The 18,747-nt window shown below is 44.7% G+C and overlaps 1 protein-coding gene across 2 annotated transcripts in view; it reads right to left on the bottom strand.

The window, feature by feature from the left end:
• Positions 1-18,747, bottom strand: part of LOC138261913 (ATP-binding cassette sub-family B member 5-like) — a 987,125-nt gene that overhangs the window by 813,698 nt on the left and 154,680 nt on the right. The window contains exon 1 of one of the 2 annotated variants that reach the window (XM_069211478.1): positions 11,914-12,022. The exons of the other annotated variant lie outside the window; for it this stretch is intronic. The gene's annotated coding sequence lies outside the window, so the exon portion shown is untranslated. Of the gene's footprint in view, positions 1-11,913; positions 12,023-18,747 lie in introns of those variants that run through there. 2 annotated transcript variants of the gene reach the window in all.

Raw genomic sequence — 18,747 nt, 5'->3', positions numbered from 1 at the left:
CAAATGCTATTTTTATTGTGGTGTCCTCTAGGGGCTGTTATGAGCATTAGTCAAGCTACTACAATATCCACTGCACTTGGGGAAACTCACCCAATATTGCTTTGCAGGGCATTTCTTTTTCAAACATTTTTGCCCATAACGCAGCCTGTGATAGTCCTAGGAAAATAGGACCACCATCAAAACATTCAGCATGACAAACTCTTTCTGTCTAGGTCATCTCTGGCTCCCCACACTAAGTTGGGAAGACCCCAAAATAGTAACCTCTACCACCATTCAATGTCTTTTAAAGCTCTCTCATGGTTGGAACTTTTGTTTTACAGCTGGGAGTAGTTTGTATTTTAAGGGTCTTCTTTGTAATAGTTTTGCAGTAGGCCTGCTAGGCCTCAAAAGCTGTAAGGCACTCTGGGCCACATGTACGAAAGTTTTGCGAGTCGCAAATTGGTCACAGCGCTATTTCCGACCGTGCAAAAAGAGAAATGGTATGTTCCAATGCCATTTTGGAGTCCCAAATAGCGATGCGACCAATTACCGACTCACAAAATTTGCGACTTCAGTTTGCGACTCGTAATTAAGAAATCGCAAATTTGCAAGTCGCAAACCGCATGTACAAGGTAGTCGCTAATTACGAATCGCCGCAAATAGCCCGTTTTGCACACCCAGATTAGCACTGATTCCAAACAGGTGGTTACCAGAACCAAAGTATGAAAGCAGACCCAGAAGGCATCTGGGTTTCTCTAAATGGCTGCACTCTACGTGATTGCATGGAGGAGGAGAGTCCAGGCTGCCCAGCAGAGGCGGAGGAGGCAGAGACAGGAGAGGATATACGGAATCAGGCAGACCATATTTCAACAGACTGAGGAGGAAATATATGACAAATACAGACTGAGCAGCGCAATTATCTTAGAGATTATTGAACTGCTGAAACCTCAGCTAGAACGCCAGACTATGCGCAGCTGCTCTATCCCCACACATGTGCAAGTGCTCTGCTCACTGCACCTCCTGGCCTCAGGAAGCTTCCAGGGGGTGATTGCTGTTTCTGGTGGGGTGTCCCAAAGTGCCCTGTCACGATTCTTTAGACGGTTCTTAAATGCCATACTCGCACACATGTCCAGATACATATACCTTCTCAGGAATGAGGAGGAAAAACACAACACCAAGTTGGACTTCTACAGAATTGCCAACTTTCCCCATGTAATAGGGTGTGTGGATGGGACACATATACCCATTTGCCCACCTGCAAATTTGGAATATGTGTTCCGCAATAGGAAATGTATTCACTCACTCAACATCTAGGTGGTATGTGATACCCATAATGTAATAACTGACATAGTGGCTAAATTTCCAGGAAAAACACATGATGCATACATATTCAGGCACAGTGGAATACACCAATGCCTAGAACGTGGGGAGTTTGGCAAAGGATATTTATTAGGTACTGTGTAGTACACACCGATGTCTTAAATACATGTCACTGCACAACCACGTGAAGCCATGCTCATATCTGCTGTTTTGTTACACAGGTGACAGTGCATATGTTCTGAGGCCATGGATACGCACCCCATACCTAACACCTGCCAATCAGAATGAGAGGTGCTACAAAATTGGACATCGGCAAATCAGAACCGTCATTGAGAGGACCTTTGGCATGTTGAAGTCACGTTTTCGATGCCTGCACAAAAGTGGAGGGGCACTCCAGTATGCCCCAGAGACTACATGCAAGATTGTGGCAACATGTGCCATCTTACACAACATAGCAACCAGACGTGGGCTACATCTCACCCTAGATGACACAGATTCGGAGGATGAGGAGCAAGAGCCACCACAACGACAGCCTGGGAATGGTAGCATCGCAAAGGAGGGCAGACAGAGACGAGACCACATTGCAACTCACTACTTTGGCAGGTACGTGGCAACCGTTACACCACTCACAAATGTAAGACACACATAGCCATGTTGTTCAAGAACAAAAATTCCCATTAATGTCAGGAGTTTAATGATGAACTGTTGACGTCTAAACAGCAATAAAAACGTAAAATGTTACAATGTCTGACACATTTACATCATGTGCCTCAGGCAATTCCCAGATTAGCAAAATCACACCCTCCTGCGATTACGGCCATCATGGCCCAATCCTGGTTGGTCCCCTGATGTTTGGCAGGCACTGCTACTCCGCAAGATGCGTGCATCTGAGGCAGAAACGCTACTCACACTGGAAATGTCCTCACTATCCTGAGGGGTATTGCCAATGCCCCTTGCTGCCTGGGTGGCCTGTATTAGGTCCACTGCATGACTTATGCGCCCTAGTCCCCTTGCTACATTACCAGCAAATGCCCAAGTTCCACCTGTAGCGTTTCAGTGCCCCTTGACAGTTGGTAGTAGTGGTTGCGAGGCGGCCAATCGACTGACTCAGCTTGTCCAAACCGGCAGCAGTGTTGTGCTCTCTGCGACTTGCATGGGTCCTATCCACCACCATTTCCCTGCACAGGTCATTGATGGCGGTGGTGAGATTTGCCATGTTGTTGTTCATTGTGGTGAAATGTGTGTCAACATTGACAAAACCCTGTGAGAAGGTCTGCTGCAGTCTGTGCAGGTTCCTGTTCATTAACCGCATATGTTTATTTTGCAGGCGGTGACTGCTTAGTAAGGATGCCTCCAGTCCTAGGAATTGTTCCCCTGTGACATCCTCCTCACCTGTTGACTGTGTTTGACGTCACTGTCTCCGCCCAGACCCAGCTGACTTAAGTGGCTGACTCACACTAATCTGTGGTGCCTGTGTCAGGTTGCCTGTCACAGTGTCCACATCTGTCTCCTCTGTGGTATCACGTGCATTGTGGACAAGTGGTGTGGTCATGCACTCCACTGCTGATATACTGGCTGCCTCGTCTGCGGTGATGATGGCAGATTCATCTCCCTGCACAGTAGAGTCATCAGTGGGTACTTGTGGGAGACCTGTGGGACACAGGGAGTACACTGTCAGTGCCTCTCATATGTGTGGTGTATCAAAATAAATATTCCTCAAAAGTTGGACTACTGTACTACATTTCCCATAATGCATTGTTCTGTAGATTGCAATATAGGCATGGAACAAATTTGGAGGATGCATGCTTTTGTGTACTGTGGTTATATGCATGGTGCATTGAATGGTGTAAATAAGTAAGATTTGCTACTTACTTTTGGATGTTCCCGGTGCAGAACTGTCCAGGTCCCCAATTCCAATGACAGCCTCCGGCTTCAGAGTGGTCTCCACCATGCTCTCAATAGATGTAGGAGGTAGTACTGTGGATGGTCCTCCACCAGTTCGGTGCGCCTCCCTCATCCTCTCTGCCACCCTTTCTTTGGTCCTGGACCTGAGGTCGTACCGCCTTTTGCGGACCTCATTGATGGTGCGATGGCTGACTCCAATCACATTGATCTTGTTCTGAATGTCCAGCCAGATCTTCTTTTTCTGTGTGTCAGGGACACTCATTGCTGCCTTGCCAAACAGGACCTTATGGTGCAGGCAGCACTCCTCAGTCAGGACCTCCAGCTCCTTATCAGTTTCCTCTTCCTCCCTGCAGTGTGTGTCTCCTTAGTCTGAGCTGCCATGGCTGCTGTTGCTCCTCTCAGCTGGGTGTGCCTCTGCTGTCTGTGCTGGATAGACTCCTCCTAGTTTCATGGGGGTACTTCCTGGTTCTGATGTCATCACTCAGAACCAGGAAGTGTGTTTTCTTCTTTTTTTTGGGCACCCTCTTGCAAATTGCGACACAGTCGCAAGACACATTAATTTCTGACATTCTGTTTTTACATCGTCAGGCACTCTAGGGACTGGTTACATGAGCCTGTTTCTTATGAATGTTGTTTCTGTTAGGGTATCGTCTAGGGCAGTGGTCTCCAAACTTTTTAATACCGTGCCCCCCAGTTGAAAAATAAAAATCATTGGCTCCCCTCAGAATTATTCACAATTATTTAATAAAGACGGCAATGTTTAAACATGCCTAGACCTAATTAAACATTGCTGTTACCTTTTTTAAAAATGCAATAACATGCTTCTGCGTAAAACAAAGCCCTGCTATCTGTATAATGCTTCTTTTGGCCAGAGCCTGGCGCCCCCCCTGGGATCACTTGAGGCCCCCTAGGGGGGCCACCACCCAGTTTGAAAATGTCTGCTCCAGGGGCTGTGCTGAGCATTAAAGTCACTACAATAGTCACTGCACTCGGAAACTCGCTTTACGGGCCATTCCTTTTACAAAACATTTTTACCCACAAATCACTGCACAATGTGCTTTTTCTGTCTAGGTCATCTCTGGGTCCCCACACTAGATTTTGGGGGACCCCAAATTAATAGCATAGAACAATAAAATTAATAATGGTAATATTTTCATTTTTTGCTGCAGATAGAGTAAGAAGGTAAATGGAAGTGCTTTCGTTATATACAGGGCCACTACAATTTTGTGGCAGAGAGGACTAAATTATGCAGCAGGGTTGACCAATTTATAGGGCAAGAAAAGTCCAGTTATGCATTTACAACTCCATTAGACCTAAATCAAGCAAATGCAAAAGCTATTGCATTGGAAATGCTTGTTTTTTGTTTTCAGTAACAGATCCCGATTTTCCAAGTTTCCTTTTGAAAAACAAAAAAGTTTTCAGAGCTAGACCAAGATAACATTGTACCTGTTCAGCAAAAAACTCTGTTTTTTTTTACAAATTCTGCATTGGCACATGCACAGGAGACGGCAATGTTATAAAATGGTTGATGGGCATTCACTATAGAAGTGGAGGTCATGTCATCTGAAGGTCTGGATGTATGGCCCACCACCTGCCAAAGTCTAAATGAATTCTTAAGACTGTTTAAACAAACCATGGCTTCTCCAAAGAGCCATTTTATGCACAGTTGTGTCGTCACAGACACAAATACCCCTTTTAAAAAGTAAAATAACACCCTTAAGGAATTGGGTGCGAGCAATAGACATCAATGGCACTGTGCAGAGACTATGGGACTTGGAAACACTGTGGGTGGGAGACGCTGAGGCTGGGGAACACTGGGACACAATCTCTCTTTTTTTCTTTATCATCTTTTCAGTTCGTGCTTTCAATGCCCATCCTTACCCATACCCACCTTACCTTTACCCTTCTTTTCCCCATTTACTTCTTGCCTCTTTCCCTCCTTCCTCCCGTGTATCTGGCACCTTCCTTCTCTTAACGGTTTTTTTCCATGCAGTACTTTGGAACCTGTCACAAAGCTGTTTATAAACAGTTTCACCACTTTAACATACTGATAGAAATAAACAGGTATGCCACACTACTCATTACATCATTCATTGACCACAGTAGATTCTGAATAGGTAAATGCTCAAATAGTTTGTTTTATGTGTTACCTCGCAAGTTGGTGGTACCTGATTGTAGTTATGCGACAGAGGCTATTTTCCCTGTAACCCTAGCCGGCTGCCAACTGGGACTTCCTGTTATGTCTGCACAGCTTGTTAGTACCGGAATCCATCATTTTCCAACAACTGCAAGATAGATGGATGTGTTAAACCTAAATGCATGTATATTATATGGTGGAATACCTCAGCCTTCAGGGCTCCATAGCATTGTCACTGCAGGTGGTTATAGAACTTTCGGATAGCTGTCTCACTCTTAACTTCCTTACATGCCCAGCCATCTGCATTGTTCTGCCCACTACTTTACAAGTTAATGTAGCTTAGATTGTATCCGGTTACGTTCAATAAATGATACAATGCAGCAAAGAGGAGCCCTTTGCTTTTGACCCCGGGCAGTGCTTTAAATGGGCCGGTACTCTCCGGTACTGAGTACCGGCACTTTTTTATTTTGAGAGGGAGAGTACCGGCTTATCTCAAGAAAAACGTAATACTTTTAATTGGAGAGTACCAGCACTTCTCAGAAACAAGCAGGTACTCTACTACAGAGTACCTGCACTTCTATTTTTCCATTTAAAGCACTGACCCCGGGGAGATACAACAGGTCATACTGTGGCCTGCACGAAGCAACACATGGTCAGAAGTAGTGACCAAGGGCATGAAAACAACATGGCCAACTTGTATCACTTGATAAAAAGAGGGAGTTCCCCTGTACCCAAAATTCAGCTCAGAAGGGTATGCTGTATCTCCAACATCTGCTGTTTATTGGCGGAGGCCAACTGACGTCTGTATTTCCAGATGTCTGCCATCACCATTGTTCCAAAGACACTCTAACTAATGTCTGATACCTAGCTGCCACTGAACTGTGCATTCAGAATTTTATTGAATCCAAGAATGGCTGGTTGTCCTGGCAACAACTGTCATAACACTTTGATATAACCTGGCTTTGAAGCTTTGAATCCCCACGTTAGAGCGAGTAAATTTATTTTAGTGTAACCGTCCGTGTCATCCTCTCCTCACACAGGCACAGGTGCTGGGCCGGAGAGGCACAGGTACTACGAGACATGGATAATGTCAGAATATCAGCTCGCCCTTTGGCCATAAAAGTTTTGTTCAATAGCAGAGAAGAGAGGATTGAACCAAGTGTGTGACCCTATGTTGCTGCCCTCCAGTAGGTGTCAGGGAGAGCTTGTAGGACTGAGGACGAACGCGTGATGTTGCCATGACCTGAGGAAAGGAAAAAGAGAGCCAAGTGTGCTGCTTAAATTCTATCAAAGATCATCTCAATCACCATGAAGGCTTAGGCAATTAAAACTGTGCTGTGAAGATTTACTGACTGTGAAGAGAGTTTGCCCGAGACAAGTGTGCTGCTTCTGCTGCAAAGCCTGCCTAGGGCACATTGCATTGATTTTCTGACTCTGTTTTAATGTCTCACTTCCAGGAAAGATCTGCCATGTTTGTTGTGTGATACTACTGCAAACCAAGGAAAAAGCCCAAAAACTCAGAGGTGAAAATTGCATTTTGGTATGTTGCCCAATGCACTATTCCCATATTCCTACTGATTGCTTTCTTTCCAGTAAAACCTGACCGTAAAAATACATTATCCTGCAGCCAGAAAGTGATTCCCCTCACTAGCCATTCTCATGTGACTCCACAATTGTGGTTTATGCTCTAGAGCGCCTGTGTAGGCAGTGAGCCTCTTCCATCAATGATCACAACATCTGCATTCAAAAGCCTTCTTGGACATACTTGTTGCCCTTCAGAATCATGAAGATTGTCCACTGGAAACCATGATGTTCAAATTCATATGCTAACTACCAATGTTGCTTCCAAAGCACACACACAAACATAAGGAATGCCAAGTGAGAAACACTCAGAGAACCATTCTGGACATGAGGCAGCCAGTGCCTACTCCACTTGATTAATTGTAGATACGTAGATATTCACGAGTTTTCTGATTGGATGCACAAATTTAGAACTGAGCTGCATGTGCAAAAGAAAGTCCTATTGCCCCTGGTTTTGGAGGAAATGTCTGAATTGTGAGCTATCATATTTTAGTGAACTATTGAACCACCACATATGTTATTTATTTTTAAGGTCACAATGTACAAAATGTAAGTGATACTTGGCAATGCCTGAACATAAAAGGGTTTTGCTTTAGGTGTTCAATGCCCGTCAAACCAACCAGAAGAGTATTTGGGGATATTAAATGAAAATATGGATGTAGAAAAAGATGTATAAAATATTCTTATGGCAGGTGTAACAAATTGGGTTATCAGTTGAAATGTGTAAAGCCCCACTTAAACAATAAACACAATCTTTATCAGGATGAATACCATAAAGTCACTAAATTAACCTGTGCTTAACCCTGTGATAGCTTGGCACATAAACAGTCATACCTAATTTACAGGCAATGTGTAAGGTGTGTATGCAGCACACACAGTAATGAAGTGAAAGTGCAACACAAAAAACCCACAAAGTACACCAAAACAAACAAAATCCAATTAGTAGAATTGGAGTTACGAAATGTAAAGATTTTTACCAAATCTAGAGCAAAAAAAGAACAGAGACAAAAGCAGGTATTTGGTTGCACAAGACAGGGTCAAAGTCAAAAGTTAAGGCCGACTGCAAAGGAGCATGGGTCGGACACAAGGGTTGGATTGGGCCCAGTCTTGGGTTACCTTCGGAAGTTCTTGAGAAAATTCACTCTCGGCAGGGCCAGGCACCAGCTGTAACCGAGGACAAGCCACCGACTATAGGGAGCCACTGGAAAAAGTCTCAGTGATGCCGTTGATGATGGTGGAAAAATCTCAGAGTGGGAAAACCTGGATTTTCATGCAGAGGAGGTATTTGTTGATAGGGTGCTGGTTGTCGTGGAGCTTGGTGAAGATTTTTACCTTCAACCTTAGAAGTTTGTCTGGAGCTCGAAATACCCTAACAGAACCAGGTTGCAGGCAGTAGATGAAGAGGGTTCCACGAGGCAGGACACTGTCATCGAGAGGTCCCACTGAAAAAGATTTCCTGCTGCGGAGAAGAACAAAGCAGGAGATGCCGCACTGTCAATCCCATTGATGATGAACCTTATTGAATCAGCTTGGAGGTAGATATTGGTCTCCTGTTGGTTCTCAGGTCATTTTTTTTCTAGGAAATTTTCTAAATCCCAGGTTCTGGGTTTTGATGGAACATGGATACTTTAGCACCACACCAGAGGTCCAGTACCTGGGGGCATATTTTGGGGGTGAGGAATCACTCCAGCATGGGCCAGCAGCAGCAGGGAAGTGAGTTGCAGGGTCACTGGAGCTTATTGTGTCTCTGTAGCTCACACAGGAGCCTAGCTAGCTAGCCCCTGGAGTCACTTTGGCAGCCATAGTTTCAAGGAGCAGGTCCAGTTGTCTTTCCTCAGGCAGCAGGGCAGTCCTTCCAGTAAGCAGGCCACTCCTTCTTCTGAGTCTTCCACTGGTCCAGAGGTGATCTTATTTGGGATCTGAGAGTGCCACCTTTTATCCCCAGTGCCATCCTTTGTGTGAAGGGCAACACCTGCCCTACTCTCTTGCCCTTCCTGTGTTTGGCTCCTCAATGTCTAGGGTGACAAAAGGCAAGTGTCAAGTCATTTGTGTGTACTGCAGGTAAGGTCTTTTGAAGTGTAATTCAGGGCTGGGCACAACTTCTGCCCCAGCCATCCTGCCAGGATGGCCCATCCTGTCAAAACAACTTGTATCCCTATATCTGGGAGGAATACACATCCCACAGCAGGAGAGCCATTCATAGTCATATGACCCTGGACACTGGCAGTAAGGCACACTTGTTTAAGCAGTATTTAGACAGACTATCCGATACACAAATATCGTGGGACAGAATATTGTGTCAGAAATATTGAGAACAAAAATATTGTGAAGGTAAGTTTCTATAGGTAAGTAAAGTTTTACTACATATAACTCCACATATATGCACCTTGATGATCTATATTTCTTCAAAGTACATAAATGTGGAGTTAAAAATAGTAAATCTATACTTACCTATTTGCACTTACCGTCTCAATATTTTGAACACAATATTATATCCACACACTATTTGTGTTTCTGATATTCTGTCAGTGATCCAGTTTGGGCACAGAAAACACCAACTTTCTAAAAGTGGCATTTTCCAAATTGTGGCTTAAAACCCAACTTTACCATTGAAAATTATCTTAAATTACAAATCATTTGAGTGTAAACATAATTTTTCTATCGGCTGCCAAACTTAATTTGTTACTTATTGAGTGTAATTAAGTAATTCAATGTTAGTCTATGGGAGAGATAGGCCTTACAATAGTGAAAAATGACCTGAGGAATTTTTTACTATTATGACATGTAAAACTTTAAACCCACATGTCTCAATTTTAAATACCAAGCACCCTGCCCCAGGGGCATTTAGGGCCTACCTTGGGGTGACTTATAAGCATTAAAAAGGAAGGTTTAGCACTCCCACACTACCTCCCTGAGAAGTATGTGACTCAGTGGTGGCTGGCAACTCTGAGAGCAAATGGGTGGTGGGTGGATGTGTACATGCGGGCTACATGCAAGGCACTATGAAATAAAATAAAAAGACACTTACATTGAATGCTTCAAGATGACATGTCCCCCTCGCTCCGGGCATCTTCTTCTCTTGACCAGACTCCAGCACGGGCCCCAGCCAATCCCCTTTACCAATCCTGGTGCTGCACTCATGCTGTTAACACACATGAGAGCAGCGCCAGGATTGGAGGGAGCTCCCGAGGCACTGATGGCCTGGACTTGCTCTGAACCCAGCTGTCTAAGACAGCTTGGTTTCGAGTTTTAAAGTGTCAATGTCTAGTTGGCCATCGAAGACAGCCGGCCAAAGATCTATGTGCCCTTTAAACTTAAGTGTACAGGCAGCACACCATTCCTCCCTGCTGCTGTTACTCTGCAGGCCCCGTCTCATCATGAAACTCAGTTCAAGACGGGTTGATGAAAAATAAAATGGTATTAAACTAACTTTATTGCCATTACATTTTTCATCTTTTGTGGCATTTTAGTTAGCAGAACGACGCTCCTAATGGAGGAGCTGCCCCTGATGTGACTGCTCGTCATTACTACCACTGAGAGTCAAGGCAGATGGGGTTGTACTTGAGATAATATGGGCTCCAAGACATCAGAGACAAAAAACCCTACCCCACATTACTGATGAGCAGTAGCTCCTGCTTGCCCCATGTCTCCCTAAACAGGGTCTGACATGGAACCATAACGTCGATACCCTCACAGTTTTCCTCACTTATCACTCCTAGTACAATAACTACAACCACTACTACTACTACTACCACCTGTACCACTTCTACTACTACTAAGAACAGTAATAATAATAATAACAATTATAATAGTAATCATACAATTATAACAAAGTAGTGTATGCGTGCCTTTGCTAATGGGGTGAAAAGTTAGGGTTGTAAAGGCGCTCAGGATCCTAAGTAGCAAAAAATTATTTTAAGCATCAGGATGATGGGTGCCTGCACAAGGGAAAACACCCATCCCTTAAAGGTTCATACAAAACCAACCATCAAATAATACAATATGCGGCACACCAATCACACACAATTGTAATACGCATATGACCCAAATAAATGATCTTGAAGAAACCAAGCGTCCAATTTTAATATAAGTTTGAAATGTCCAATCCGATCCAAAGATCCAAATACAAATGCGTGCAGCAAGAAATCTAAGGTCCATGGACGGCTTCCTTCACTGTGTAAACCTGAGTGTATCTGTATCAATTATAAATGCATAAAATCTGTCCGAATACTTATTCTCTCCTCTCGTGTGCAACTCATCTTCGCACCCATCATCTCAGAGACTTATTTCATACATGTTTCACGTTTTGTTAAGCAATTTTAAAAAACACATAAATGTTATATTAGTGTAAAAAGCTTACCTATTTTGAAACATACGTTATCAATCACACGCTGGTAATAAGTCATTAAAGATTTTTTGTGTCCACATCCACCCTCGTACATACTAGTATCATAAACCATTTTAAAAGTCTCTCTTGAGTTGACATTTATTAAATATACATTTTGCCAGATTTACTAATCGCGGATTTTTTTGAAGATCAACAAGGTACTAATTCCAGTGCAGTGGCTGACAAGCATCAAATAACTTCAAAGGGATAAACAAAGCTGTTCACTCCGTGAACACACAGCACGTAAAAGACCGTTAGCAAACATTTGTGAACAGTGAGTGTTGATTAACTCACAATTTAGATAGAGGGGCCACAATATATTTGGATTCGTTGCAGCCCACTTTATCCCCCTTGTGTGCCAGTTCGAAATTGACAAAATAATTAAGTGGACCTTTAATGAAGGGGGATAGGCGAGAATTAAGGAAGAGGGCTTAAAGCGGGAAGCATAACAAACAGTGTATACACAGCGAGTCATGTATAGCACTGTCAACATGTTTACAACACTGAGGTGATTGTTTCAAATTCTAATGCTAAACTAAGGAGACCAGATTATGTTTTTCTTCATGTCCGGACACAGTACGGGTCCCAATCCATACGTACTCACCAGCTTCCCCCAAAAAGTAGCCGGCTGCCTTCTGCTTTATCTGTTAAGTCAAAAGAGACTCCAGAATGAACTCTCAACCCCCTTCATGCATCTTGTAAAGTTGCGACCTTCAACTCTCTTTTATCTACTTTCTGCGAGCCATAAAAAGTTGTTCAATTACCAGTGTACTTTAGACTTTAGCTAAAGGCAACACGATAATGCGCATGCGCAGTTAGTAATTGGCATCATGATGACATTTCGGTGCAATACTTAATGCTATCAGCCGAAATCAAAGGGCGTTTGTCGAATCTGACTTCTTTCATAGCGACCCAATGAAGTGGCGTAACGAAACTTGAGCCCCTTACCTCCAGCAAAGTACACGGAGGCCCCCCTTTCCGAACTCACTCAGGGATTCTCAGGCCAGGGTATTGATTGGCCTGAGGGGGCCCCTGGAGATCGGGGGACCCCGCCCCACGGGGGCTGTAGGGGCCGTTGTTAAGCCACTGATCCAAAGTTTTTCTAATTCGTAGTCAATGGCCTCAGTCCTGAATTCTAGTGTTTTCATATGAAGGTTGCTGTCTGACAAGGTTTAACATTTCCTTTCAAAATGAAGATAAGGTTTCCTAATCGTTTATGTAATTTATTTAATTCTGACTACTGTTAAGTTGCACTTCCAAATGAGCGAGAAAAGCTAATATTACCAAAATATTTTAAAATGTATGAATTGTTGACCATTAAAGAGATCAATCACATACATAGACGGGTCTCTGACTTTAAAGGTACCCGCAATGATGGTAGCAAGGGAAGCATTGAAGTTGTCTGGAATTATTGTGTGCAGTCACCTCTGGTCACTCTCAGCCTGTACGGGAAAGGTGTAATGTCTCTTTACAATAAGGGATACATTGACTTCTGCATCCAGCGCAAGATATGGGTTGATAGGTGGCATTAGATCATTTTACAAGAGAACAGGAAGACAGTTATTCATAACAGTCAGTATGGGACCACAGTTAAGTAACAAAAGCAAATAAAAGAGAGCAGACACAATGAGGTGTAAACTCATCAAAGGCATATATGGCTCTATTCAGAGTGCCTTTGCAATAAGAGCTGAGTTCCTTCTTTGCACTTCAGTGCCTCTACATACCCATGTTGCTTTAGAAACACATGTATTTTGTAAACACTTACTTCCGTGGACACAGGCTGTGAAAAATTAGGTAGAAATGTAATATGGTAGCTACTCATCACTATGTAATTTATAGAACAAGCTAGCATAACCATTGGAGGACGTCATCAATGATGTCATTTGAGATGTTATCAGTGATGTCATAAATGATGTAATAGAACATGCCATGAGTAATGTAATATGTGAGATGATAAGCAGTGCATTGTGGGGTGCAAGTTATAGTTAACTCTTCTAACTACTACTAGTAAAGTTCTGTGTTTTTCTTTTATTTTAAAACGTTAATGTTGTCACTGACATATTCACCTATCTATAAAGTTAATAATTTAACCATTGTTTTTTTCAGTGAATTTGTAAACATTTTTTTAAACAAAAACAGATCTTTTCATCACACCTAACTGTAGGAAAGTACCATCTTGCCTGGCATGTTACCCCCATTTTCACTGTATGCATGTTTGTTTTTGCCCATGTGTCACTGGGATCCTGCTAGGCAGGACCCCAGTGCTCATAATGTATGCCCTGTATGTGTTCCCTGTGTGGTGTCTAACTGTATCACTGAGGCTCTGCTAACCAGAACCTCAGTATTTATGCTCTCTCTGCTTTCTAAAATTGTCACTGCAGGCTAGTGACTAATTTTACCTATTCTCATTGGCACACTGGAACACCCATATAATTCCCTTGTATATGGTACCTAGGTACCAAGGGTATTGGGGTTCCAGGAGATCCCAATGGGCTGCAGCATTTCTTTTGCCACCCATAGGGACCTCAGACAATTCTTACACAGGACTGCCACTGCAGCCTGAGTGAAATAACGTCCACGTTAGTTCCAAGCCATTTTTCACTGCACATAAGTAACTTATAAGTCACCTATATGTCTAACCCTCACTTGGTGAAGGTTAGGTGCCAAGTTACTTAGTGTGTGGGCACCCTGGCACTAGCCAAGGTGCCCCCACATTGTTCAGGGCAAATTCCCCGAACTTTGTGAGTGCCGGGACACCATTACACGCGTGCACTACACATAGGTCACTACCAATGTGTAGCGTCACAATGGTAACTCCGAACATGGCCATGTAACATGTCTAGGATCATGAAATTGTCACCCCAATACCATGATGGTATTGGGGGGACAACTGCATGATCCCCCGGGTCTCTAGCAGAGAACCCGGGTCCTGCCAAACTGCCTTTCCGGGGTTTCCACTGCAGCTGCTGCTGCTGCCAGCCCCTCAGACAGGTTTCTGCCCCCGGGGGTCTGGGCAGCCCAGTCCCAGGAAGGCAGAACAAAGGATTTCCTCTGAGAGAGGGTGTTACACCCTCTTCCTTTGGAAATAGGCGTGAAGGGCTGGGGAGGAGTAGCCTCCGCCAACCTCTGGAAATGCTTTGATGGGCACAGACGGTGCCCATCTCTGCAGAAGCCAGTCTACACCAGTTCATGGATCCCCCAGCCCTGATCTGGCACGAAACTGGATAAAGGAAAGGGGAGTGATCACTCCCCTGACCAGTAGCTCCCAGGAGAGGTGCCCAGAGCTCCTCCAGTGTGTCCCAGACCTCTGCCATATTGGATTCAGAGGTGTTGGGGCACAATGGACTGCTCTAAGTGGCCGGTGCCAGCAGGTGACGTCAGAGTCCCCTCCTAATAGGTGCTTACCTCTTTCAGTAGCCAAGCCTCCTTTCTTAGTAGCCAAACCTCCTTTTCTGGCTATTTAGGGTCTCTCCACTGGGCTATTCCTCAGATAACGAATGCAAGAGCTCACCAGAGTTCCTCTGCACTTCCCTCTTTGACTTCTGCCAATGATCGACCACTGACTGCTCCAGGGCGCCTGCAAAACCACAACAAAGTAGCAAGATGACTACCAGCAACATTGTAGCGCCTCATCCTCCCGGCCTTCTCGACTGTTTCCTGGTGGTGCATGCTCTGAGGGCTGTCTGCCTTCACCCTGCACTGGAAGCCAAGAAGAAATCTGCCGTGGGTCGACGGAATCTTCCCCCTGCTAACGCAGGCACCAAACTTCTGCATCACCGGTCCTCTGGGCCCCCTCTCATCCTGACGAGCATGCTCCCTGGAACACAGGAGCTGGGTCCAAGTGTCTCCCACAGTCCAGTGGCCCTTCTGTCCAAAGTTGGTGGAGGTAAGTCCTTGCCTCCTCAAGCCAGACAGCAAACCTGTGTACTGCGTGATTTGCAGCTGCTCCGGCTTCGGTGCACTTCTCCAAGGATTCCTTTGCGCACAGCCTAGCCTGGGTCCCCAGCACTCCGTCGTGCATTGCCCAACTCGCTGACTTGGACTCCGATGTCGTGGGACCCTCCTTTGTGACTCTGAGTTGACCACTGTCCTCAGATCTTCTAAGTACCTGCTCCGGTACTTCTGCGGATGCTGCCTGCTTCTGTGGGGGCTCTCTGAGTTGCTGAGCGCCCCCGCTGTCTCCTCCTCCAAGGGGCAACATCCTGGTCCTTCCTGGTCCCCAGCAGCTCCCAAAATCCTCAACTGTGACTCTTGCAGCTAGCAAGGCTTGTTTTTGGTATTTCTGTCTGGAAACACCTCTGCAACCTCCAGCACGCCGTGGGACATCTTCCATCCAAAGGAGAAGTTCCTAGCCCTTTTCGTTGTTGCAGAATCTTCGGCTTCTTCCACCCAGAGGCAGCCCTTGTGCACCTTCTTCCGGGGTTTAGTGGGCTCCTGCCCCCCTCGGGACACTTTTGTGACTCTTGGACTTGGTCCCCTTCCTTTACAGTTCCTCAGGTCCAGGAATCCGTCTTCAGTGTTTTGCTGGTGCTGGTGGTTCTTGCAGAATCCCCTATCACGACTATTGTGTCTTTCTGGGGTAGTAGGGTAACTTTACTCCTACTTTTCAGGGTCTTGGGCTGGGGCATCTTGGACACCCTTTCTGTTTTCTTACAGTCCCAGCGACCCTCTACAACCTCCCATAGGCCTGGGGTCCATTCGTGATTCGCATTCCACCTTTGGAGTATATAGTTTTTGTTGCCCCTAGGCCTATGTCTACCTATTGCATCCTATTGTGATTCTACATTGTTTGCACTACTTTTCTTACTGTTACTTACCTGTTTTGGGTTTGTGTACATATAATTTGTGTATATTACCTACCTCCTAAGTGAGGGTATCCTCTCAGATACTTTTGGCATATTGTCACTAAAATAAAGTACCTTGATTTTTAGTAACTCTGAGTATTGTGTTTTCTTCTGATATTGTGCTATATGATATAAGTGGTGTAGTAGGAGCTTTGCATGTCTCCTAGTTCAGGCTAAGCTGCTTTGCCATAGCTACCTTTAACAGCTGCTAGAAACACCTCTATTCTACTAATAAGGGATAACTGGACTTGGCACGAGGTGTACCCAGGCCAGCCTCCTACACTAACGATAATGTTACTTTACACTTAGCTTTTTTGGTGAATTTCCAGAATTTATATTTTTTTAACGTGAAGTAATATTTTATTCCCATATGTAAAGCCAACCCCCTGCCATGCATGGCCTTTGGTAGTGTGTGCCAAGGGGTTGGCCACAGGGCCTGCGGCAAACCCCCCACAGGAAGCCAACCTCACACTGCGGCAGGGAGTTGGCCACAGGCAGCCAACCCCACACTGCACATGGCCTTTCATCGCGCATGGCGTAGGGTTGGCAAAGCCAACCCCTGTGTCCAACTCCTGCACACAGCCTTTGGTGGTATTTGACGTGGGGTTAGCCTTAGGGCTTGGCCTGCCCACAGGCTGTGTGGCCAAACCTCCTGCAGGCTGTTAACCTCACACTGTGCATGGCTTCTGGTGTGTGCAGCGTAGGGTTGGCCTTCAGGTTCCGGGGGGGGGGTGCAGCCCCATCCCCAACCCTTAATTTGCCTCGGGGACCCCATCCCATGGAACAGTTCCCATAAAAAGGGGAGGGGGCGTTGTTGCCACCCTTACCAAGTCTTAACCCCTTTGCCCCATGCCTTTTCCCCCTCCTGTGCCAGGCCTTTTTTGGCTACTTGGGGTAGTTTGCGCTGAGGCCCTCATAACGTTTTGTCTACATAAGCTATCCACGCCAAATATGCTTCCTTTATTTGCAACATCCTAGGGATTCTAAAGGTACCCAGAGTTTGTGGCTTCCCCTTGGAAGAGACCAAGAAATTAGCAAAAATACAGCTGCAATTCTTTTTTTTTGTGGAAAAATGAGAAAAAGTGCTGCAGAAGAAAGCATGTGTTTTTTTCCCTGGAAAAGGCATCAACAAAGGGTTTGCAGTGATAAATTAACCATCTTCCCAGATTTCAGGAACAGGCAGACAAATCAGAAAAACATATTTTTAAAGATAATTTTGCCATTTTCCTGGGACATACCCCATTTTAAATATTTTTTGTGCTTTCAGCCTCCTTCCAGTTCGTGACAGAAATGGATGTAAAACTAATGGTGGATCCTAGATAGCTAAACATTTCTGAAAAGTAGACAACATTCTGAATTCATCAAGGGGTCATTTGTGTTGATCCTTCAAGGTTTTCCTACAGAAAGTAACAGCTGAAATTAAAAAAATATTGAAATAGAGTTGAAAAAACAGCAATTTCTGTCCACTTTTTCTTCTGTAACTTTTTCCTACATGGCATATTTTTTTAGAGCATTATAGCGTTATGTCTGCTAGACTCTTCTGGTTGCGGTGGTATATAGGGCCTGTAGGTTCATCAAGAACCCTAGGTACCCAGAGCCAATACATGAGTTGCACCTTGCAATGGGTTTTCATTGTATACCAGGTATACAGCAATTCATTTAGTAAAATATAAAGAGTATAAAATAGGTATCAAGGAAACCTTTGTATTTCTAAAATGGGACATGATAAGGTGTTGAGAAGCAGTGGTTATTTTCACATCTCTGAATTCAGGGGTCCTCATACTAGCATGTGAATTACAGGGCATTTCTCAAATTCACCTCTTTCTTACTCACTGCCATACATTTGGAAGGAGGAAATGCACAGAATGACAAGGGGCAATAACACTTGTTCATCTATTCTGTGTCCCCCCAAGTCTCCCGATAAAAATGGTACCTCACTTGGGTGGGTGGGCCTAGAGGCCACAGCAGGAAACACCCCCAAAACAAAACATGGCCACATCACATTTTTACATTGAATTCTGACGTGTTTTTTGGAAAGTGCCTAGCTGTGGATTTTGTACTCTAGCTCAGTCGGCACCTAGGGAAACCTAGCAAACCTGGGCATTTCTGAAAACTAGACACTTAGGGGAACCGAGGATGGGGTAACTTGTGGTGCTCTCACCAGGTTCTGGCACCCAGAATCCTTTGCAAACCTCCCATTTTGGTGCTACAAAGTTCTGGATTCTTAGAGGAGCCACAAAATTCCTCACTTGTGTGGGTGGCATAGTGCCCGGGACATGAAATGCCTCAAAACACTATTTGGACACATCAAAATGATCAATTACAAAACTGCCTGTTTTTGCAGGGGGGGCACCTGTGTTTTTGGTCCTGGGCTCAGCAGCCATCTAGGGAAACCTACCAAACCTAGGCAATTCGGAACACTAGACACCTGAGGGAGTCTTGGGAGGTGTGACTTGTGTGGATCCTCCAGTGTTTTCTTACCCAGAATCCTCAGCAAACCTCAAATTTAGCTATAAAAATCACATTTTCTCCACATTTCTGTGTGGGATCACCAAACCAGTACAAATTTCCTACCACCCAATGTTCCCCTCAGT

The sequence above is a fragment of the Pleurodeles waltl genome, chromosome 10, assembly GCF_031143425.1.
Source record: "Pleurodeles waltl isolate 20211129_DDA chromosome 10, aPleWal1.hap1.20221129, whole genome shotgun sequence".
NCBI lineage: Eukaryota > Metazoa > Chordata > Amphibia > Caudata > Salamandridae > Pleurodeles > Pleurodeles waltl.
Note: the sequence above shows the minus strand (reverse complement) of the source record. Positions and strands in the feature narration are given on the sequence as shown.